Source organism: Papio anubis, chromosome 2 (genome assembly GCF_008728515.1).
Source record: "Papio anubis isolate 15944 chromosome 2, Panubis1.0, whole genome shotgun sequence".
Classification (NCBI taxonomy): Eukaryota; Metazoa; Chordata; class Mammalia; order Primates; family Cercopithecidae; genus Papio; species Papio anubis.
The window spans coordinates 34,126,424-34,151,900 of NC_044977.1; the positions used below are offsets into that span (position 1 = coordinate 34,126,424).

Below are 25,477 nucleotides of genomic sequence, written 5' to 3' on the forward strand. Positions count from 1 at the left end.
TAACCCCTGCAGCATGATAACACTTGAGTAATGTTTGCTATGTGAAACTGGCTTCGGTGATTTCTCCTAAAGGAAACTGCACTATCAAAATCTTCATCAAGGCTGCTTCTGTTTAAGACCCACTGCACTACGAATGTCCCTGTACCCGTCAGAACCTTGGCTGGCTGTCATCCCATCAAGCACCCCGTCTGCAGTTGCCACTCAGACACGTAACGCGTGTGTTTGGGGACAACGCTCAGTGGAATGGGAAGGGATACAGAGCTCTGTTGTACCACTACATTTATTGTAAGGAACTACTTACGTGGCAACTGCTTTGCTCTTTTATATTCTAGGCAACACACTGGTGAATATAATTCATAATGAACATATTCAACATTTTTTCCATCAGTTCAATACATTATTCATAAATATTAGAGACGGAAAGACCTGGAAGATTATTGAGTCCAAACCTCCTTTTTGTAACTCCTTTTCCCCTAACTGTTGATGGTAGCTCAAAAAATCCAAACCAAAACCAAAACAAAAAAACACCACCAACAAAACAAAATAAAACAACCAAACAAATAAAGTATAAACACACAAGGAAAACAACAAATTTACAAATTTTATAAGTAAAGTGAAAAGCTCCAAAGCCTGTGTTTGGTGGGGGTTGTGGAGGGCAGGATTGACACTGATGGAGCTCGCTGAAGACTAGGAGTATGGATGACTCTTTGCTTTGAAGACAGGCCAAGGGAGGGAAATGTCAGTTTCCCCGTTTTAGATAACAATTCAAGGTAAAGCCCAAGAGGCAATACCAAGTTCTTGGCCAAGTGTTAACTATCCAGCTCTATAGCCTGTTGTGAACTCAGGACTCAGGCACTCTTCTTTTCATTTAGAACTTGAGATACTAATGCTAATGATAAAAAGAAAATGTATAAATGAAAAGAGAGTGAAAACTACTAGAGAATGCTCCCTGGGATTATCTGTACTATCAAGATAGGAAAACTTTGCAGATGCTACTGTCTCTCTAGAGGAATAAATGCTTGCATTTTAATATTCTCAGCAGCTGGTTCCTGTTGAATGCCATCAGGATGATTCAGCCACCCACCAGGAACACCAGTAACAGCAAGTGCACACACAGAAATCTGCAAAACTTTCTTCTCTTGATGCCAACACCATTACTCTGGCAAAGTCAAAATCCTTTATTGAATTACCAGTTCTACTAAATGTGACCTTGTTCCCCTCACAAATACCAGCTCATTCTCAAATAAATGGAACTTCTGGCTGATTAAAATGCAACATTCCTCCTGACTTGAGCACACCCTGCTGTCAGTCTCTCCTCTGCCGTGTTCATGTGATCTACCTCCTTTTCGTTTTCTTGCTATTCACTGAAACCTTGAAGGACTGGCAAGATCCATACACACTCAAAGTCCACTTTGTATGTTGCTCTGCTAACAGCTAAACCCATACATTTAATGCTATATCTCTACCCTTTCATGTCTCAAGTTATTTTATCATTTCCATTTTTTAGACATTTTCTATTTCCACAGAATGTGTTTGTACGTCTGGAAAAACAGAAATGTGTAGCTGAACTGCATTTACCATTGACCTCATTAATATAGAATTACGATGCCATATTCAAGCTAGATAAAAATGCTATACTTGCCCCCTTCTTCAAATTTAGACCAGATTACACACTAAAGGGAAGAAAATGCCAAAGATGACAGCTAGCTATCAAAAAGATCTCACTGTCTCATTTTCAGGTCTCCAAAGTAAACTCTAAGGACATTCAACACAGATTCAGGTGCTCTCAACAGTCATGAAAATATATGGCTGAAGAGGGAATCTATAAATGTAATGAATACACAATTGGCTTATAACAGATGCAACCAAAATTAAATTCGATATCTTGACCTGCTCTCCAAAGTGAAAGTTTCTAGTTTAGGCTACAGACAGAGGTATAACAAGCTCATTAATCACATGAACCAGAAAAATAAGCTGACACTTCTGGAGACGCCGCAAAGAGCAACCTTAAGCGGCTGGGGGTCTGTGGGGAACCTGAAAAATCATGTGGCTCCCACAGTCCACAGCAAGGAACACTATTGTATTTTACAATGTACATGGGTCAGGCAATGGCCATGACCACCACTATTTTAAACTTCCAGGACAGGATTATAAGGATCTTTGTAGGGAAATAATAGGTCCAATATGGACTTCTTTTATAAAAAGATTCAATATATTTTTATTAGGTTCCTGTTACGTAAAAATCATTGTGTTCATTGCATGAGGAGATAATGAATTAGGTCAATCTATGACCTTGAGAAGTATATAAATGGGAAGGAACCAGAGGCAGGGGAATATTAATAAGTAATAGTAGCAGGAACACTAACAGCAATGCTGAGTGATAACCTTGTACCAGTCATTCTGCTCAGCACTTTACATACTACATTTCATGGAACTCTTACAGTATCCCAGGAAGGCAGATGTCATTTTTCTCCTTACAGATGTGGAAAGTGAGGCCCCGTAAAATTCAGTACATTGCCTAAATTATGTAGACCTGTTCCTTACATTCCAAATAAATACATAAATGGCTTGCATATAAAATGAAATATGACAGGGGTCATTAAAAGATACAAAGTGTTGTAGAAATAAAGAAGGCAGAATGTGTTTCTATTTGGGAATACTAGAGGAAAAAGAATATGGATGGGAAAATGCGTGTGCTTAGGAAACAAGGATTAGTCCGGTTTGTAATGTTCATAAACCTGTTGAATCATCAATGTCTCATTAGAACTCATACTTTGATAAGACAGTAAAATATACCAATCTGTACAGGAAGATTTCTACAAAGAAATACTTCTTTCCAAAAGATCTTCTGACTACAATTTCTCAGAAGTTTTCTTTTCTTGTTATTTATTTTTTGGTGGGGATAGAGGGAGAAAAAAGGTGAGATACAAGACTATGGAGGTCTGGGCAGCAGTGTTAACTCTAGCGTCTCTAGGGAGTCCATGCATCTGGGTGCATTCTGTTTCATTCCTCAGAATGCCTTATCCTCATCACACATATTTGTCCCTGCCACATCTGAGGTGAGGTTACTGGCACAGAAATAGAAACCCTGAGGGTCTGGTTTCTTCCACTTCTTCAAAGTGGGATATCACTTACTTTTTATTTTTATAAATTAGTTTCAGTGGTCAGTCTTTTGGCATAGGAGTACATCAAGAAAACGTGAGCTACAAAACTTGAGTTCTGGTCCCAGTTTTGCCTTGCTCATCTTGAAAAGATTTTATCTCTTCTCTGTTTAAGTTTTCTTAAGTTCTCTCTTAAGTTTTCTTATTGGCAAAATGAGTAGTTTAAGCCTGAATATCATTTCTTAATCTGTTGGACAACTCCCTCACCAATTTTTTTTTGATAAAAATAAAACCTCGTTTTAATATAAATCTTGCTACTCTTCCCTATTTAAAATTCCTGGTTCACAGAATACAATATACAGTACCATTAGTTCAGATAATTTTGTAGAGATTTACTTTCTCTATTTTGTTAAGTTTTTCTTGTAAATTTTGTTTTCTAAATATAAACCACTGTAATACATATGTATTTTCAAATTCTACATGGTCCTTGACCAGATATTCCAATATTCCTTTCTGAAGAGTTGGTTAACCCACTCACCCATACTGAGATATCTAAAGCTTCTTCAAGCTCCAAGATACAGTGATTATGATTCTATGATGCTGACATTTGCTTTGTCGACACTTAAAGCAGAACTTTTCAACTTCAAACAATAGCATAACAAGTTGCTGTCACAATTACACTTATATAAATCTTTAAGCAGATGTGCATAACAGCTCTTTACAACTACTATCACACTGGACAACCAAAGCTTATGATGATGTTATAAATCCCTGCAGCAGTAAATTCTACAGTTAATTATATCCTATAGGAAAAAGTACTGTCCATTTTTAGAATTGATTGACTCTTACTTTCCATATCTGTTAAATTTGCACCCAGCTATAGGCTTTAAATAGCTCCCATAACTTTACTCATTAGCCCGCACTCTGTCATGACTTCTATGTCTCACCCTTCTGACCTTGCCCATTGAGTTCACTCTTACTGATGTAATCAAACGTGCTTCATTGTAGTTACATTCGTCACAGTGCTCATTAGAATTATCATCATTCCTACAGCACCTCAGTTCAATGAAACTGCTTGCCTGTGCAATTTGTTGTTATTTTAAGTTCTTCAGCTAGAATTTAAAAAATCTAGATGGACAATTTTATTTTATCTGACCAATAAATACCTACCCAGTCAAGTGACTCTGAAAAATTGGTAAGAAATTTATTAGAGCAAAATCTTAAGTCTAGAGAGAATTCTGCAAACTTGGACAGCAGCATTTCACTGACCTTGAATCCACAGGTTCAAAATTTATTAGTGTCAAGTTAGTCTTTTAAAACAATCCATTAAAGCAATAAGCATAAAATATGTATGATTTCTATTTATGTATGTGTTGAATTTAATAAATTAGTCAGGAGTCGAGGTATTTTTAAAGAAATATTAAATCTGTTCCACATTGAGCAATTAACTGACTTTCTAACCTTAAATATTCTTTTGCTGTAGTTAAAACCTTTTCTCTTTTTAAAATAAACAGAGTACGTAAACTGTAAGGTGGCAATGTAGTTCACTGTGACAATCTATATATTCCTTAATGTTTGTTCTTTTTATGGTCATGGTATGTAGAAATAAATAAATGTATAATAGTTTAAAGTCCAGAAATTTTTGCCCAACTAAATTCTAAACACATAGCTTAAATAAAGGGTTGAAAGCTTGGCATCTCATCATTGCTGTTTATATGTTATAAGGTTTGCAGTGCCACCTTATAAAAGATATAGTTGTTTATTTTCATGTTCAATAAGTAGTGTAGGGTTTCAGGACTGAGAATGGATTACAGATTGTTCTCTCCTGGTTATTTTTGGCTTTAAGTATATTGATCATTTTATCATTTTCTTGTTTTAAACTACTTTAAACACAGCACAAATGTTATTCTCATCATGCCAGAAATGGGTTTGGAATTGATTCTGAGTTTCCATCAATTTTATTCTTTGCTCTTTGTGAGAAGTTTTTCACTTGCTTAAATTTGAAAGAATAGTTTTGTTTAAAAGATGTCACAGTACAACATTTAGAGATCCTTAGCTGCCCAGAAAAACTCAGATTTTCTGCTTTACAAAAGAATAAAAATCATTGCATTTATTACCATGGACTTTATTGAAATCAGTGAAGAATATTCATACGAATACAGTTTCACGAACTTCCTCTCTCTCTTTCTTCATGTAAGTGTTTGACAAAAGCATGTATCTTCTGAGAAGCCGGCCTGATTGGTCCAGGTTGGCACTGTTTCAGTATTTGGCCTACGGCGGCTGCTTAGGAATAATTTCGTCTCATCCTCTCTATTTTCCTGGACTGTATCAAACTCAAGACACGTGGTATGCAAAGGAAATCCAAGTCTTTTAAAAATGCTACTTCTTTTGGTACTAAAGCCAAGACCATTTCTACTTTGGCCAAATGATCTTATCAAGATTTAACAAGAGATATTCAGTAATATCTCCAATCTGTGAGAAGACATTCCGCTAAGGAAGATAATTTATTACATACAGTTTACATATATTTCTGCACTTGGTACCAGAAGAGACATGATCAAACTTATTCTATTGGTACCCAAAACAATGTAACACTGACAAAAATTTTGTGGCAATTATTCATTTCAATTAATTTAAAAAGAAATAAACAAGTAGCTCTTCCCCCATTAAAACAGATACTGGAAATCTAATTTCAGTTATTGCTGAAAATATTTTGGCTTCCACAAAGGCACCTTACTAACACACCTACTTTGCCCTCCATTGCGCTGTCACAATTCAGAGCTTGTAACATTTTATTCAGGTTCTCTGGACTAATTAGATGAAACAACTGCATTACAGTATTAAGATGCTTTTGCAGAATCAAATGAAAGGAGTTCTGCACAGTTCGGATAGCGTGGAAGATCTGCAATAAATATCACCAAAATCCTGCATGTGCAATATATTTTTCTACATTTACAAATTAGCTAATGAATAAGTGTATTCCACAATAACTGCTAGGATTTAATTTCACACTTAAGAATATCAACAAACACAGGGAGAAATTTAGATAGGTAAACTCCATTTCCCTTCCCACCCCACCCTTGTGCTCCTCTGCACTGTTTGCATTTCAGAACAAATGCTTCATGTCTCTCGAAAAGCGCCAGGAAATCTCTTCTCTAGCTATGCAGGCCTCAATTTTATGTGTGTAGTATGACACACCTTAAAAGAGAGCCCCACAAACTAGAGTGGGACGTTAATTTAAATACAGACTTAAGGAGAAGAGCTCCATCTACTGAATCAGTTAGATCATAGTGTGTACCCTATAGTTATCCCATTCACTACTTTCAACCACTTAGAGGCTCAGGAGAGAACAGAAAAGTTACAGACCTGAGCAACCACAAAAAACAGCTTTGAGCCTAATGCCATTTTGGATATTTCTCAGATACCCTGAGCCCCTTTCCTTTGCTCTTCCGATTTTCAAAGCTTTCCATGTTGCAATATAAAATAAAAATGGATGTTTTGCTATATGAACCATCTCTTGGAGGTAGAAAGTCATTGGTTGTTGAAGGAAATGCCTCAGACAGTTGAAGAGAAAGCTCCAGAAAGAAAATCTCTACCTGGCAGGTTGGGCAGCCTAGGTAAGAAGTGAAAAGAGTAGCAGCCTACTTACTCCTCCTGCCTTGCACCGCTGCTGGGGAAGCCTGCAGCCACCCAGGATCAGCTCTTCTGGCCTCTCCCCGGCTGCACAGTATTGTTGTGGCATTGGGGATTTGCTGTGGCTTCGTAAGATTATGGGGATGTGCTTCAGCAAGCCAAAAAAGTCACAAACAAAATTCAAGGGGAAAAAAAAGTATAAAAACAGCTGATCTTACTGGAGAAGCTCTTGGCATTTTCCTACATATGCCACAATTTTCTTTGGTATTTCCTGGTTCTGTGATCAGAAAAATTATCATATCATATTTATTACTTTTTTTTTTTTAGGGTTGCTGGTAGTGACGGGCGGTACAGTGAGGGCAAACAGATGGATCGAGGAGAAGCAAAGTAAAGATTACTTCTCCCACTTGTTTGAAAGCTTTCCAAGAGATTGCAGGTTAAAAAGTCTCTTCTTCAGAATACTGAAGACATACAGATATCATATATAGGAAAAGGTGGCCATACTCTTTCTAGATTGGGAAAGAAAAAAACTTCTGACATAGTTAACAGATTTGGAACAAAGCAAACTGTATCAGAAAAAACTTAAACGTTCACATAGGTGCATAAAATTCAGCAGCGTATAAGACTTACAAAAATACTTTATAAATTAAGATAAAATATTTGACTATAAATAGGTGTTAAGTATATATATAACTGGATAAAAGCAATTTCAGTGAATTTTTTTATTATAGAAAAATAAAATATAATGAATTAACAAAAGTTTTACAGTAACGCTAACCTTTTCTCTTGTAGATGAAAATAGAATTAATGTAAGTGTAAAGTGGACTCATGTATCCCTGTGGGTGTGAATGTATATATATACCTGCACAGGTATTACTGACTGACACTGAAAGGTAATATGTTGCAAAGAAATTCAAACTTTGAGAATTATTTTAAATTGGGTGTTTAAAATATCAGCATTAACCTGGCAGGTTTCTTTTTCTTTCTTTTTAACACATTTTCAGGTTCTGTTTTAAAGCACGGAAAGAAAAACAGATTAGAAAAGCATTGCACATCAATAAGTATTTTGTAAAATAATTCATTTGCATTTATTAGAATATTCAGTTTTCAAAAAACGGCTAATTGGATTTTCTTCAAGCCTTTTCAAGACAAGTTCAGTTCTGTGTCAAGGATAACTATGAGAAATTTCACCTCAAAAGGTAATTGGTTTGGGTAGTTATAAAGGCCTGAAAAACAAGATTATCTCCACCATAACTATAACAAAACAGCTAATGAGTAAGTATATTCTGGTAAGAATCGATAAGAATTGCAAAGCCTGAGAGGGTCATCGCAGACTTGAGAAAGGTAACCAAGTGAGGAAACATCAAACAGAGTTAAAGCATTCTGAAAAATGGAAAGTGTTAATAATCACTGACAGGCAAGAATATTCTTCGATAGTGATGACAACAACAAAACAAAACAACTAAAACAACTGGAAATACACATCTCCAGAGACAAAGTATGACTACTTATTAAGCAAGAGGAGAACCTGCTTCTTTGTCATTCCCTTTGGAAGCCTAGCTTTTTTTTAAAAAAAAAAAAAAAAAAAAAAAAAGGTTGCACGAAAGATACATGTGTTCATTTTCTGGTATTATTACAGGCCCACCTAGATTTAGCTTTCGATTCCAGATGAGATCAGGCATGTTCAGACTAGCACATCTTTGCTCTGTAAGCACAGAGCTGCTATCATTTCACTGGCAAATTCTCGTATCCCCAAATTTATGCACAATAGATACCCTTTAAAATCTGCAAATTTTCTATTTCGGTGAAATACCTCATTGAGTTAATTTTTTTTCTTAATTTACGCTGCTAGTATTAAGCTGAAAAGTTAAGGCAGGCAACTCCTATAAAAAGGAAAGTTGAATAGTACTTACCCTAAGTGTAATGTGCAAGCCTTAATGGGGCAATTTGCTTTTGCCTATGATATTTAGAAAGGTGTCCAGGTCTAAACTCAGCTCTCGCCTTTTTCCCTTCTGGAAAACTGAACAGACCCACAGAAAGTGCCTCTGCGAAAGATCACACAAATCAACAGCCTTACCTGTGGCCATTCAGAAGACTGCACTTTGGTGTGTGTTTAAAACTATGAATAAAGTCAGATACAGCGCATGCTCAGCAGGCAATTTAAAAATATTTATAACATTGTTGTTTCAAAAACAAATTTCCTCAAACAAAGCAAAACTCACATTTTTTTATCCATGCCAAGTTTAACGTTCTGAGACAAAGCTGTTTTGGAGTTTTCCGCTGAAGGAAAAAAGGCTTTTAAAATTTTTTGTTGAACGAAAAATAGTTCTCTCTTCCCTTTTGGGTATGCTTAAAGGGGTGGAATAAATTTTTCTCCAAGTTTCAACAAAATTCACCTCTGCCTATGATAAGGCATTGCAAATTTAAGGTCTGTAAAAAACAATTTTAGAGAAACTAACAAGAAACTAAAAACTATGGGTTTAAAGAATGTAATAGTCATCTGAACTTTCAAGGCAGTCTTGCATGTAACTATACAAAAATTATATCCTGATATAAACAGGATATATTATGTATAGATAAGAATAATGTGTATACAACCATATGCATACCTAGGGAAGTTTTATTTTTCTTTTGCTAACTAAAATCAGAACTCTTTAAAACTGAAAAAGAAATACAACAGAAATTTAGGAGAAACCCAGTAATAATATCAGCACAATTCCTCTGTTTTTCATAGCAAGCATGGAAAAGAAGGCAATCATAACAATTGATTAAATTTTGAGATATATAAAATAAAAATTTGATAAAATAAGGTTTTTAAAGTATGAATTGCAGTAGAAATGCCTGTTTGTTTCGTTCCTGGTTGGAAATTTCTTTCTCCTCCTTGAATATCCCTAAGCATTCCATTTTACCATCTATCACTAAACCCTGAACAGCTCGCAGATCTCACAGATCTTATTTAAATCTCGTACTTAATTCTTAAGTCTCTGAATGAATTTCAGCTCCTGCTCTACTTTCCAAGGGTGCTCAGCTGGCCTCACAAAAGCTCCACAGACACATCGTTCACTATCTCTGATGCTTTCAAGCTTAACAGAGGGTGCCAAAAAAAAAAAAAAAAAAAAAAAAAAAAAAAAATCAACGATTAAAAAAAGTTTATTAAAGTGAAACTAGGATTGCAAATTTGAAGAAGTTGCTTCTACTTTTATTTCTCTCTCAACTCAGCACAGGTGTTTCCTAACTTATACTGCCCTGCATGCTGATGAAGGGGAGGGTTAAATTAAGGTGAGGGAGTGGGCCAAGCGCAGACCAACAAGCATTTAGGATCTCCAGCCTCATGTGTTAATGGATGTGTTTAAAAATGGACCCCCCAAAAAGCCTAGAATGAGGTTTCTTTTTGGCAAATAATTAAACCAGTATACTGAAATAATTAAAGCTTTGTCTTTAAATAAAGCATCAGATCAACAGAACAAAAACAAAGATAAAAATTGCACACACATATGCATGCGCGCACACACGCTCTGACACACACAGATACGCAAAACTAGTGGGTGAGGGGAGAAGGAAATTAAATAAAAGAAAACAAACAGAGTCCTAACAGGCCATTCTCCGAAAAGGAATCTAAATAAAAAGTCATATGATATCTGATAGTGCAGGACACGTCGCCAAGAACTGGAGCGGATTGCCTACAGGAAGAAAGGGCCAGTGTATTCCAGCTCAAAGAGCTTTTCTTTCCTCCTCCTCTATTTTTTTCCCCTTTTCTCCTCGACTGTGAATCTGTTACTCTCAGGTCAGATCCACGAAGAATCCCAGAATGACAGCTATCACCTGTCACTGTACTCTTGGCGGCACAACTAGCTGATAGGAGCTGCCTGAGTTGGGATCAAGAAGAGCTAGTGCAGCTTTCAGTAACAGCCTCTTCTCCTAGTCCCTCTGCTCCTTTCAAAGACCCCCTTGGTCACATCAAAAACAGACCAAAAGGAAAAAGAAAAAAGAAAAAAAAGGGGGGGGGGGGGGACCAAATGAAAAATTAAAAATGCAGGGACAACAGCCCACAGCAACAAAAGAATTCGGGGGAAAAAAATAAAATACAAGCAAAAAGGAAAAAAACAAAAACAAAAACAAAACAACTCTTGCCTTCAATATAAAACTTTTTAAAGACTGAGTTTCTCTTATCTGGATGACATTCTTTTTAAAAGTATTTTTCTCCTTAGGAACTATTAAAAGCATTAAAAAATTCTACAAAAATACAGAAAACTCTGAAAGCAATTCAAGAATTTTCCTAAAGAAAACATGTAACTGTAAGAAGTGAGTTACCCTGGAAAATTCTGGATTTGCCAAAAGTTCCCTTAGTTCTAATATCTTTCAGCGAGTTCAAGTGCTAACACTGGCCACCTAGTACTTGTTTTTTCTCTGAGGGTCATGACTGAGGCAACACATACATAGTAAGGTTTCCCGAAAAGACTCCTTGTTATCAAGTTACTTCAAACATAAGGCACTCACACCTCCCAGCCAGGAGGGTTTTTTGATGAAGCATCAAACTCTGCCCTGATATATATTACATCCTTAAGAAGCAGTTACATAAATGCATTCTATAATTATGGAAAATGTATATATCTATATTTTCCCCTACATTTTCCCTCCCCAGGGATATGAATAGATTTTATTTTCAGTTAATAGAAAAAAAAAAGAAAAGAGTTTCTGATTCTTGAAACAACTGTTGTAGCTGTTTTCCACTTAGCAAAACAGTTATCTGTAGTTAGGAACGGTACATAATATATATTTAAGGGTTTTTGTACAGCTTGAGAATTGTTCCCCTTGTTTAGTTTTGTATCTATAATGTACCTTAAAAAGATTTCTAAGTGACAATCAACATATAAATGCATTAAGAGGAGAACTTTCAGAAAGAAAACATTATCCTGGGTTTATAAATCCAGGATATTAGCATAAAGATATAAATGTACAGCATATATAAAAGAAAAATTGTTTACCACATTTTACACATACAGTTCACATATGATTTCTTTTTTCTTTTGTTGGAGCATTAATTTGAAAATGATAAGCATTCTGAAATGTTTGCTACAACACAAATTCATGGTAAAAATATACATGCATAGGCAAAAATTGAAATGGAGAACACAAAGCTACGTGGCAATCAGAATCGTTGACAAAATCTCCATCTAGACTATATTTTGCTTGAACTAGTGTATCATAGATGGGGCAAGTAATCTCTCTGGGGGTTTTGTCATTTACATAATTAGAAACAAGAATAAAATACAAATATCTGCTCCCTTACTATCTTTTCTTAATAACTGACAAGTCACACAAGTGGTACCTTTTAAACAGATGGATGCAAAAACTTGTGAGATCGAATGAACTGATGTACCCCATTGGTATTTTGGGAACCCAAATTCCATAATTAACTTTTTACTCAAGTGGCAAAAGTAGAAGATGTTCTAGTCACCAAATGGATTATTTGATGGACTTTGGTTCTTTCTTCCACAAGATTTTGGCGACCCAGAAAGGGTAAAGAGATGATAACAGAAGATGCATCCTGAACAACTTTTATTGTGAGTAAAAAAAAAAAATAGCATAAAGTGAGCATAAGAACAGTTGGATTTGGAAAGATTAAAAGAGAAGAAAAGAGCAACATATGCAACTTAATTAGTCTTTTTCTTTTTAATTTTTTCATGAACACATATATATATATATATTGGGATGATGGGGAGAAAAGATAACTGGATTTCTTTTGAATGTCTTTGTGTCTTTATAGAGTGAATGTTCTGTTCCTGTCTCTTTCTTTTTAGGCGAAAAACTAATAAAAATAGAAAAACATATATCAGACATTAAGCTCACTCCCCCCCCCCCCCCCCCCCGCACCCTTCCCTTTGTAAAGAACTCTTTGTTCTCTAGTGAAAATGCTGAAAAATCCCCGGGCAGCTACTCCCTGAAACAAGTGCAAAACACTTAGAGGCTTTTGGGCTGGCTGGGAGCCAGAAACCCTCCCGCTGTCTGGTTAGAAGAGGAAAAAAAGAAGAGAGAGGGAGAGGGAGAGAGGGGAAGAGGGAATGGGGGGGGGCAGAGAGAGAGGAAGAGAGAGAGGAAGAGAGAGGAAAAGAGAAGGGAGAGAGAGAGAGAGAGAGAGAGAGAGAGAGAGAGAGAAAGAGAGAGAGAGAAATTGGAGCTTCCTTTAATAGACATAGGAAGCAGCGTTTTTTTCTTTTTCTTTTTTTTTCAAAACTGGCGGTCAAGCGTTAAGTAACTCCCGTCTAAATCCACCTGCTAGAAATGAACTTGGGTAACCCCCCAGGGGTGCACAAAGACAGGGAAGACAGTAACATACTCCATACTCTTTCCCACCCCCCGTTGTACTGCTTCCATTCTTTCTGCTCTCATACACAAATGCCCACAGCTTCTCACGCCGCCCCTCTTACCCCCCAACAACAAACACAGCAAAATACATGCTCCCTCGGTCTCCTAAAAAAAAAAAAGGCTTTTCCATCTCGGTTGCGACACAGTGATAAGGGGTAGCGAACATCTCATACCTGGTGTGAATGCTAATCAGTCAGGAGTTCTCCTTTTCCCAAGACAGGGAACTGTTTCCTTCCAAATTTATTAGAACCTCCTCCACTGCCTCTTTGAAAAACCTTCTTTGTCACCCTCTCCCAAGTCCCGATACTTCTTTAAAAAAAAAATGGCTTCGGAGCTCCTTCTATTCTTGATATTGATTCTCTCTCTCTCCCCCCACCCCTCCTCCTCTCTCCTGTCTGTGTCTCTTCTGAGTGGTCTATTGATAAGTCCCTGGAGGCACTGGGTCAGCCTGCCCGTAGGAAACCAGACACAATGCACAAATCTCCGAGTGCCATTCTGCCATCAGCAAGCAGACCACGTTTAGGAGAGAGAGAGAGGAAAAAAAAACAGTAGAGCAAGAGACAGAGAGAGAGAGAGAGAGAGACACCAACCGAGGGAGGGAGAGAGAGACTGAGAGAGAGAGAGGAAGAGAGAGGGGGAAGAGAGGGAGAGAGGGAGAGAGAGAGGCAGAGAGAGGGAGAGAGAGGAGAGACGGGGAGAGAGAGAGTGTGTGAGAAAAAGACTGATTGGAACAGGAGGGAGAGAGAGAGAAAAGGAGAAGGAGAGAGAGCGCGAGAGGGAGAGCGGCACTGCCAGTCAGGTTAATCATCCCTACTTTAATTAGCTGTTCGGCTTAGACATAAAACAATTGAATTTGAATGATCTGTCAGCAGGCTCGGCTGAACCAAAGGGGAAAAGCGAATATTACAAAAAGACTGTTGGTGTGTTCTGATAAGCAATACTGCTCGTACTGACAAATCCTCAAAGGGGGAACTATTAAAACTTACAACTAAACAAAAAGTGCAAATACAAATGGCACTAGATAGAGATCTTTAAAAAATGGAGTTTTCTCCCCTAGTTTCATGAACCATAGATATTTATGTGCAGGTGCCAGCATATTAGGGGTTTTCGTGTAATGTATGAAAGTTTATTAACGATGGTCTAGGAGTGTAGCAGACAGATGCTGCAGAGAACAAGACAGGTACAGTCGGATGCCGAATCTAGATCTTGGAGGGAGATGGATGCTGGAAGAAGAGGCACCGTGGCAAGAGATCAGCACAGACAAAGTCAGTGGGCAGACAGGCAGACAGATTTTAGGCACGGCACGATCTCATCTAAAAAGGCAAAAGTTCTGATGCAATATTAGGTGCAAAACAATCCATCCATCCTCCTCTCCTGGGTGCACTCCAAGGTACAGTTAAAATGGATTAATCTTTGTGACAAACAGAGCTGGCAAGGCAGACTATGGCAGACACTGAAGGCGATTTGCAGACCCAGAGAATACAGAGCTAGAAAAAGCCCCAGAGATCAATCTCTGCCCCTCCCGGTTTAACAGAGAGGAAACTGAGGCCCAGAGTCGACACTAGACACCAGGACTCCAGAAGCCCACCAGGCCAGTGCTCTTTCCACCACACCAGCTAACCTAGAGTATTCTTTGAAGATGTGGCCCAACAGGTATGAAAATCACCCTTGCCTCCCAAATAAGATTACTCCACCTATATATATAGTTAGTGTACAAACCTCCAATTTTTCAAAATGTTTAAATAGCCAAATGGAAATATAATTACATATATAAATATATTTCCACTTTATATATGTGTTTATGTATGTGTGTGTATATATACACACACGTATATATATACACACACATACATAGAGAGAGAGAGACCATTTTGAATACTAGGAAAAAGGGATTTAAGTCTTTAATTCATTCTTGGAGAAAAGCAGAAAAATATAATATTGTAGAGGCCTTGTCTCAGCAAGATATAACTTGTGTCACATTTTCAAGCTAATGAAGGCTAGTGGATTGATCTACAAAGACCTCACCCTGAATTTACAATTCGCTCTATGAACATCATCTGCTGTATATCACCATGTGAGAAGATGTGGTTTTTCTCATACACCTCACTTCTAAAATACAGGCACATTGTGGGTGAAAGAGATTGAGTCTTTCAGCATACTATGTAGCTTTAAAGCACTGATGAGATTTCCCACCTGGAGAATTAGGTGTGTACAACTCTTCCGATATATTTCAATTGAAAATGAGCTACTAAAAAGGGGAAACTATCTTTCCTGCCCACGAAAGTGATGGTATCTTTTTGAGGACACATACGATCATGTTCGGTAAGGATTCCCTTTTGACAATGGGTAACTGAAGGTGTAGTTTTTAAATGGCGAAAGAGGTGTTTATGAAGAGAACAGTGCCATCAGATGTTACTGGAGAGATTAGGTTTCTTGCCCTAAAACAAGACTCAGGGTGTGTATGAAAGCGAAAACCATCTCTCAGTCATGCTTCAGCAACAACGTTGCTACTTAGGGAGAAAGAAGAAAACCGAAAGAAATGTCAGGCACCTGGGAGCCCACTCAAAGACAAGTAATCTGAGAGAAGTCATAGCCAGAGTAATTTAATTTATTTGCACACCAACCTCTTCAACAATGGCTGCTATGCCATGCCTAAAACACATGGCCTACAGTCGATTGATGTGGAAAGGGGGAAGGAATCAGTGATTTTGATAAAGGCAGATCCTTTGGCAAGCCCCAAAGTACCTGATAGGCAAGAGCCCAGAAGAAAGCGGTGGAGTGCTTAGTAAATGTGCGTTGGTGAACGGAGAAAAAAGAACAAGAGCTTTGGAGCAAACACACATTTATATACAACACTGCAAAAGTCACAGCTACTCTGAGAGCCTCAGTTTTCCTTTCTGTAAAAGGTGATGATATTGGTTCCATAGGGTTGTCTTAAGGATGACATGAGCAAACATATAAAGTACACAGCTAGTCATTACATGGTAGTTATCATGGAGGAAGGCGTATCTTGAGGGTGTAAACAAAACTGTATATTATGGATGTCCTGAGTATGCTATATTCAAAGTATGTAGGTTCACGACATGAAAGCATATAGCAAAGCAAGGATCTAATATACAGACCTCTACTAGAAAGTATTAGCAGTAGAGATTATAAAGTTTAGAACTAAATTCCTAAAATCTAAACTTCAAGGATGTTAGGTCATCTGGGGTTGTGTTATTTCTTTGTTTCCAGATTTTACTATATTTCCTGGCTCATAATAATGACGGCCAACATATTACTAATTGGTTTGCTTTAAGCACTCTGCTAAGCACTTTACATTTTAAAATCATACTTTAGCATCACAAGAACTCTATGAATGAGGTACTACCAATATCTGCATTTCATAGATAAGAAAGCTGAGGTATAGAAAGATTGTATAACTTTCTCAAGATCACATGCCTAGCAAGTGAGGAGCTGGGAATTAAATCCAGGCAATCTGACTTTAAAGCCTGCACTCTCAGCCACAGTACTATACTGGCACACAGTAGGTATTCAGTCAATGTGTGTTGAATGAATGAGCAGATGAAAAAAACACTAGAATTTTTATTTCATTGGAGATCAGTAATAATTTGTGCACAACCACTTGAGAGAATCTTGTTTTCGAATTATAGAATCTGTCCTTCTTCTGTAGCTCACTTCAGGTGTAGTCCTTTGTCAGAAACCAGGGTGAGCCATGTCCCTGCACGGTGTTGAAAATGGATGAAGGGAAGATTGCTGACCATGACCACCCAGGGCATTTAAATATCTGACGGCATTTTCAGCACTTTGAGGGTAGTGTTAGCACAAGGGTTATTAATTGGCTTAATTCCAGTTCGGATAATTACATCGTGTCTCTTTAATTTTCCCCCGACTATGCCATTCTTCACTTCCTGTCACAAATGTGCTCTTTAAAAAAGCATATGAATACACACAAACATATAGTTATATTTAAGGTTTGCATAATCATTTAGGGTGCTTTTTTTTTCTAAATGATCAATGTATAGTAGCTATGTAATAAATGAATGGGCAAAAGAATTAAAGTCATTGCAAAACAAAGATAACTATTTGAAGCTTTTTGTTTGGCAATGAAATAAACAGATTTTTAAAACATTTCCTTGGTGACAGAATTCCAATCACATTTTTTTTCTCATGGGCAGATATTTCCAGAGCTGATGACCTGCTCATAAGCTGATTTTCTTATACTATATAGTTTCCAATATAAAAAAAATACCAATGAAAACTCTGATATTTTGGAGTAGAAAATGAGACTAAGTCCTGAGTGGTAGAGCATATTGAACGTATGGGTTTTCAATGAGTTATTAACCCATTTATTAGCCCTGCCTTATTTGGCAGCTTTTTAAAAAAAATCTCCAAACATATTACTAGAATAATCTTCAAATATAGAAGAAAGGGACAACATATCCTAATTTAATAAGCTTAGGAAAGTTGGACGGTCATAAACAGACACAATCCCCTCTCCTTTTTCCAAAGAATTCTTGGCCTTTGAAATACTGTTTCTACATGATACTAAAGAAACACTCCCAGAAAAATACGCTTAAAACATGTGCACGAACAGGTAAATGCACCCATGGTAGAGCATAGTTTATTAGGCCTTTTTAGTGTACATCTGTATGAATAAGTCATCAAATATAGGGAGTACAGAAAATAAGAGAATAAAGGGTTAATTTATTTACTATGCATGAAGGTTTCTAGATCTTTGCTTCTTCAGCTTTTAGTTCAAAATTCCACGCATACTCTGCACATAATAATAAATGCCATATTTCAATATATCTCATAATTTGATTTACTTTCCAGCATCTTTTCTGGTTCAGCTCTCCAAGACTTCCTCCTTATAAACTTCCTCCAAATTATTTTTTGTGGCCCTCTGTAAAAGATCATTTAAAGCTGGTGTTCTTAAGATGACTCTCAAGCTATAGAGAGATTTGTATCCAACTAGTCCATATTTCCTTTTGAGAACCAGTGGTCAAGTCCTATGCTCTTATCTGAGAACAAGACACAGTACATATATAAAACAGCCCCTTCCCACCTTTCGGACCCCTGTAATAATGATAGCAGTCTCTCAGTGACTGTCCTCCGGTTAGTTACTCATTCCTTGAGACTGAGCTCTTCCAAGACAAGCTCTTTCCACTCTACCTGGTATATTTAATGTATTGTCCAGCATCACACCTGCCATGGTGGTAGATGATCTCCCAGAAAAGCTGGAAGCAACAAATTTTAATTCTCTTCGTTCTTCATGTGTAAATACAAATTTTTCTGTGTGTCAAGTTTTCAACATGTAAAAGGGGCATACTTTATCCTAAGATTAGTGATGTTTGGAAAATAATATCTGAGGGTATAGTATTTAAGAATTAGCTAGTGAAAAGCACTTGTTTTGGTTATTTTCATAGTATCGCCTCTATTTTTATAGCAAGAAGTACTTAGAAAACACGTTCTAAATTCAAAATTTAAGTGAATTTTGAATTCAAAAGAATAGTGGACAAGATTTATCTTGAATATTAGAGATGGTAAGCACTTGGTTTTTACATGCCATTTAGAAACAGCCTGAAAGATTTTATAGATGCAGAAGGTATTTAGGAAACTCTCTGGTTCTCTCAGTTTACAGAGAAGAGCTGAGTGGCAGAGAGATTTTATCTGACAAGCTTAAGGTAAAAAAACTTGGTAGAAGTGAACTAGTGCTGGAACCCAGTCTGTCTGTCCCTGGTTCCACACTCTTCTCACTCATACTTCGAAAGATGGCTTTTATACTCTTGATTCCAGATTCCCTCTCTTTTGGACATATTTTAGTGAAGGAACTCTTAAATCCTGGTGCTGAGAAAGGGGTACAATATTCCTAATGTAGTCTGATAAACACACCACAAAGGAACTATAGTAGGCTGAAGAATGCCCCCCGCAAAAGATATCCATGTCCTAATCCCCAGAACCTTTGAATGGTATCTTACATGGCAAAGGGGTCTTGCAAATATGATTAAATTAAGGCTATTAAAATGAGAAGATTATCCTGGATTTTCTAGGTGGACTCTAACTGTAATCACAAAAGTTCATATAAGAGAGAGGCAGGAGGATCAGAGTAGTAGTAGGAGATGTGATGACAGAAACAAGAGGTTGGAGTTATTTGAAGAAGGGGTCATGCACCAAGGAGTGCAGGGTCCTCCAAAAGATAGAAAAGGCAAAGAAATGGATTATCCTTTATAGCCGCTAAAAGGAACCAGCCCTCCCAACACCTTTACTTTAGTACAGTGAAACTGATTTGAGACTTCTGGTTTCAGAACTGTAAGAGAATACATTTGCATTGTTTTAAACCACCAAGCTTGTGATAATTTGTTATAACAGCCATAAGAAATTAACATAGGGACCGTCAGCTACCTTGATCTGGACATAATCTTTCAACACAGCTGAAGTATTTCTTAGCCCTTTAAAAGAATTATTTTAGCAGATATATTACCTTACTGGTTCAAACTGAGCTTCTGATACAAGAACCCTTACCAGTCTTCAGAAAAATATTGACTAGGATAAGTCAAGGAGAGTCCTTTCTCCTGACACTAAGAGCTTCCTTCTAAGTTGACATAAACCAATCAATCTAATGCTTGTTGGTTAATTGATCAGTTGGCTGCAGATCCATCTAATCACATTTGCCTACGTCCTATCTTATAGTAACTCTTCACTGGTGGTTTGGCAATTGTATCTCCAAGTTAATCTACAACAGTAGCTCTAGTTAGAAGCAAAGAGATGGGTTTCAGTGTCCATTTCTTGAGTGCCAGAGACCTAAACGCATTCAGAAGTGAGTGCGCTCTTGCTAGACCCCCACCCCACACTTTTTTCTAAGCTTTCTTAACAGAGGTCACAAAAAAGAAGCATGAGGCAGCCTAGGCAAAAAAACAAAAACAACCTCCCCCTGCTTTTTTTTTTTTTTTTTTTTGGAGACAGGGTCTTGCTCTGTCACCGAGGCTGGAGTGCAGTGGTGTGATCACAGCTCACTGCAACTTCAACCACCTGGGCTCAAGGGATCCTCCAGCCTCAGCATCTCGAGTAGCTGGGTGTGACCACAGGTGTGTGCCACCATGGCAGGCTAATTTTTACATTTTTGTAGAGATGAGGTTTTGCTATGTTGCTCAGGCTGGTCTCAAACTCCTGACCTCAAATGATCCTCCCACTTGGGCCTCCCAAAGTGCTGGATTACAGGTGTGAGCCACTCCACCCAGCCCCTATTCAAACTTTATTCTAATAAAACTCTTTTGCCTTAGTGTGTCATTGCCATTCAGTTACTGCATACATTCTATAGGATAGTGCTCCTAAAAGAGTAGTCCTTGGGCCAGCAGCATCAGCATTGCCTAGAAACTTGTTAGAAACGTAACTTCTTGTGTCTTATTCTAGACCTACTGAATCAGATGCTCAGAGGTGGATGTCTGAGTGTGTATATTTTAACAAGCCCTTCAGGTAATTCTAAAGCCTAGCTGAGAACAACTGTCATAGGACAAATCTGTGAGGTTCATCAAGGCTAATGAAAAAACACGTTGGACTCTGAGTGAGATCACCTGCTAATCTAGGTGTCATGGTGACTCTGTCATTTGCCAGCTATGTGACTTTAGGTTATGTTCTTAGTCTACTTGTCTCCTCATCTGTAAGACGGAAATAATAATAATTAATAATAATAAATTGCTTTATGTGAAAAGTTAATGTAGGCGTTAACAAGATCATGCATATGAAAACACTTTACAACCTCAGGGTTATTATTATAGAAGAAACATCAATTTGGATTGCAAGGATCCTGGGACCACACTGTTGGTGATATTGCCTTGATATTTAATATTAACTAGGGCTCCCAGGTAGTAATACGGAAAAAAAGTTCAGGAAGCTCCAGATGTCCAATTCTCCAGGCCAAACTAAAGGTTAGAAGTCTGTAGGTGTTTAAAGGGTGTGATACTGAATGGAGGATCTGCTGGCATTATTAGTCTCTAGAACCAAGTGCTAAATTTCTTGATTTGAAAGTCAACCTTTCTATTTATCAGGTAGCAGAATTTAGTGACAGCTTTGAATTCTGTATGCCAGTGAAAGTCTATGGCTTGTGGGATTCAGAACCACAATTCTTTATCAATTTCCACTGACACTCAGTGTAAAGTGGCCATGATCGCTTTCATTTCCATACCATATTCTCAAATAAGTAAGAAGCTCCAGGGAGCTCACTCAACAATTGATTATAGTCACATATTTTTTCAATAGAAAATATATATATCCTGGTAGGTGGGAAGGATGGTCCTGATCTGGACTGAGATCTTTGTAGATGTTCAAGTCCAAACTCTGAGTAGGTTGAAAACAACTCAGATGCAACCAGATTAGACACAACTATGATTTTCATGGAAAATCATCAGAATTTTATCCAATCTCTGAGGAATGAAAATTTGCAGTATTTCTCAACAGCTCTATATACGTGGAGAAAACCACCTCATCAAAGAGAACAATCTCTTTTCCTTCTTTCGTGAAATCATACTGATATATGACTTTTGGCCTGAGGGCCCATCCTTCCTCTGAAGACTCATGTCTGCACATCACCTTTTGGCAACCCCCCTGTGCCTTGCAGGACAGTTGTGTAGCAAAGATTCTGTTTGGGTTGCTGTTTCCTCTGAGCCAGTCACACTGATGCATCAGGAGATGCAGCTGTGCCTTTTAAGAGCTCTGTGTCCTTAAGCAAATCATCTGTCCTTTTAAATTTCATAGATTTTTCCTTTGTAAAATATGAATAATATGTGCCTTACCAATCTTACAAATTGTTCTGAAGATCAAAATGGATGATGTATACAAAATGCTTTATAAACTAATAATCTCATTTGGTTGGTGTTACTGATTTGGTTGGTGTTATTTACTCTTTAGCAGGAGAGTAAAGATATATACAGATATATTGGGTATGGTAGCTTGAGTATTTTTAGACATCTAAGTTGTATATGCCTCCAAGGTTCCCCCTGAACTTACATCCCTTTGTCAGGTTACAGCTAAGGTGCTAACTAAGGATGTTAATTTCCTTTAGGTCCCTATAGGATCTCCATTTTGATCATGATTAGTTTATACATGAAACAGACACTGCTGCAGAATTTACAATGTTTCCATTCTGGCCAACTCAACTTTGAACATATTCCCTAAGTAAGAACAAATTAAGTACTATAAAACTGAAAAAAACACAGCATCCAAAGCTGGTATTGAGGGAGTGAAAATATCTTCAAAGGCTACTTCTTGATTGCTTAATATAAAAAATCTACTTAGAAATGTCCACTAGTTCAACAAGTATTCTTGAAGGAAATCTGTAACAAAGCTACTGCACATCAACATTTAAAAGAACAGGAACATGTAGTCTACCACAAAACAAAGTATTATTGCTTGAATTGCCCAAACTTTGTTTAAACAAAATTGAATTTCACTTAAGTTGAATTCGGTGAAGAGCTCATAATGCATTATTGCTATTTAGATAGTTGTCATAGTACGTGGTACTCAGTAAGTCCTCTAAAATGGAAGGGAAATTAACTATGTGGTATAATTTCAACATAAATCATTAATTGTGGAAAGAATATCTTTGAATATATTGAATTGCTATTTGAATCTTTAATTGTGTATACAATTCTATCTTTTCTGCTATGCATCCTTAACTAGACTATATGCTCCCTGAGGACAATTCCTGATTTACACGTCTCCAAATTTCCTGCTGCCTTCAGTACGGTGGTTTTACAAGTGGCACTTGCTTTCAAACTATCTGCTGTTTAATTATATTCACTTTTTATTGGCTTTTCTTGGGGGCAATGTATGCACATAAAGTGTCCATAGATAAATGCATCATTATCACTGAGGTGAAAGTTGTGATTCTTAATTTTTTTAAAAAAACATATGCATTGGGCCACTTATTTTTCCGATGTGACACTTAACCTAATCATAGAAGTGAATAGAAAAACATGATTCTCTTTTAAAAGGCACACTTTACGTGAAACCATTTTAGGAATTCAGCTAATGTGTCAAGTATAGTCATTCTGCATGATGACTATGTGATGGGGAGGTGATGGGGAGGCTCTATGTACTACAGTTTTGACAGAAAATATTTTAAATTAAAGCAAGCTACCCCAAAAATTACATAAACATAAATATGCACTCTCCCACAAACACATTTGCACATCTTTAAACTTAGACTAATGCAAAGAAAAGATATATTCTTTTGTTCTAGTGGAATACAAATGACGAAGACTAATAAATGAATAAATAAAGCTCTAGGTAACCAAATCAATGTCTGCTCAATTCTGGTCAAGGAGGTGAAGGGAGGTTTCCCTTTGAGTCAGAGAATGTAGTGGATAAAAAGGACGTGAATAGCTGGGGGGATTTCCTGAGGCCATTGCAGACCAGCTCACACACTGTTAGGAGGCTCATTTTCATGAGACTTTTGGTTGCATTTGTAACACTTGCTCTAGGTCCCCTAGAGCATTAAGTGCCACATCACAGCACTACAATAACAGGACTAAATGCGAGAAGGTACATTACAAGGTTCTTTTTCTTTCAGCTCTAAATATCCAGGAGTTTGTAGATGTTCTCAAGACTGTTTTTTCCCCTTCGTTTTTCCTTCTCCCCCAATCCCCACACACTCCCTTCAAATAGAACTAAGTGGAAAGGACTGCTGTTTTTTAGGTAAAAACCTAAATTCTTGTACTTAAAAACAAAACAAAACAAAACAACAACAACAACAACAAAAAAAACACGCCAGTTGTAAAATCTGTAATGTAATTATTTCCATAGGTAGGAGATACTTTATTTTTTATAAAACCTGGTCTGACTGGTAAGTTTGTTCTAGATTAGGGATTTAGCTACAGTTTGGTGAGTGTTTGTTCTCTATTAGGCTTGGTGCATATTAATTGGTACATATTTTAACATTTCACTACTATATTAAATTATTAATAATTTGAAATCATTAGCTTGTACTGACACCATTTTTCTGAAACAGTACCACCTGTTTCTTCTAAGTTTGGTCCAGAACAAAAATCTGAAATCTAATCTGTCAAGAAAACAAATGTGTAGTTCAGGAAAAGGATAGTGGCCAGGTGCGGTGGCTCATGACTGTGATCCCAGCACTTTGGGAGGCCAAGGCGGGTGGATCACCTGAGGTCAGGAACTTGAGATCAGTTTGGCCAACATGATCAAACCCCGTTTCTACTAAAAATACAATAATTAGCCAGGCATGGTGGCACACGCCTGTAATCCCAGCTACTCAGGAGTCTGAGGCAGGAGAATCGCTTGAACCCAGGAACTGGAGGTTGCAGTGAGCCAAGATCACACCATTGCACTCCAGCCTGGGTGACAGAGTGAGATTCTGTCTCAAAAACAAAAACAAAAACAAAAACAAAACAAAAAAGAAAAAGAAAAGAAAAAAAAGGGCTAGGAATCACCAAAAGAAGGAGATCCAATGTCCAATGTTAGGATGATTATGCTGATGACAAGGCCATTTAATCTTTAAAACTAATATAAAAGACAGGTATTTCCTGTAGCAGTGCTGAGCTTTACCTCAGGTCTGTGTGACAAAGCCTCATCTCTCCTCTTATACATTCCCAGTCTTCAGACATTTAAAGTCTCTGACTATCCAGGATTTCCTTTGTGACAATAATTAACAAATATATATATGTACATTTGTGTGTGTGCATTATGTTTTAAGCATATAATATATATATGCAGGAAACCTACATCTGCAGTACCACAGTCCACAGGTCAGGACTAGATACTTAAGATTTCTAAGGAAGTGATCCAAATATCTAGTTGCAGCTACGAGATTTCATGAAACTATCCACAGATTTCAAGAATGCAGTGAGGGGAGAAAGAGTATACTTAATATATGGGTATATATACACTATATATATCCCATATATGTATGCCATATGTAAATAATAATAGTCAACCCTCACTAACACAATGTGCCTCATATTATTGTAAGCACTTTACACCTCCTTACTTTGTTCTCATAACGTCTAAGGTAGGTATCATTATTATTATCGTCTAGTTTTACAGATGAGACAAGCAAGGCACACAACTAATAAGTGGCGCAGTCCAAGTTCCCGTCTGTGATTCTGTCTTTTTCGTGGACCTTTTCCTATCTGCTGCCTCCACGAGAACATATCTGACCTTTGGCCTATTCTTTTTTAGGACTTTGCTCCCTCTTAGGAGATAACAAGTGTAGCTTATCTAGTAGCAGAAGTCACATGTTACCCAGCCAATAGTGTACTTAGCTAGGGAACAAAAGACTAAATTTGTGGAAATTCCTCACATTTGTACAAGAGAAAGTCCCAAAGCAAGATATTCTGGCCTGGAAAATGGAAGAGATA

General features: G+C 37.3%; 1 protein-coding gene across 40 annotated transcripts in view; it reads right to left on the bottom strand.

The window, feature by feature from the left end:
* The window catches only part of ZBTB20 (zinc finger and BTB domain containing 20), an 816,756-nt gene that overhangs the window by 112,097 nt on the left and 679,182 nt on the right, over nt 1–25,477 (bottom strand). For 2 of the 40 annotated variants that reach the window (XM_009200031.4, XM_009200025.4), the window contains exon 1: nt 13,274–13,699. The exons of 37 other annotated variants lie outside the window; for them this stretch is intronic. The gene's annotated coding sequence lies outside the window, so the exon portion shown is untranslated. Of the gene's footprint in view, nt 1–8,647; nt 10,870–13,273; nt 13,700–25,477 lie in introns of those variants that run through there. One more of the 40 variants, XM_009200029.4, reaches the window with a different exon arrangement.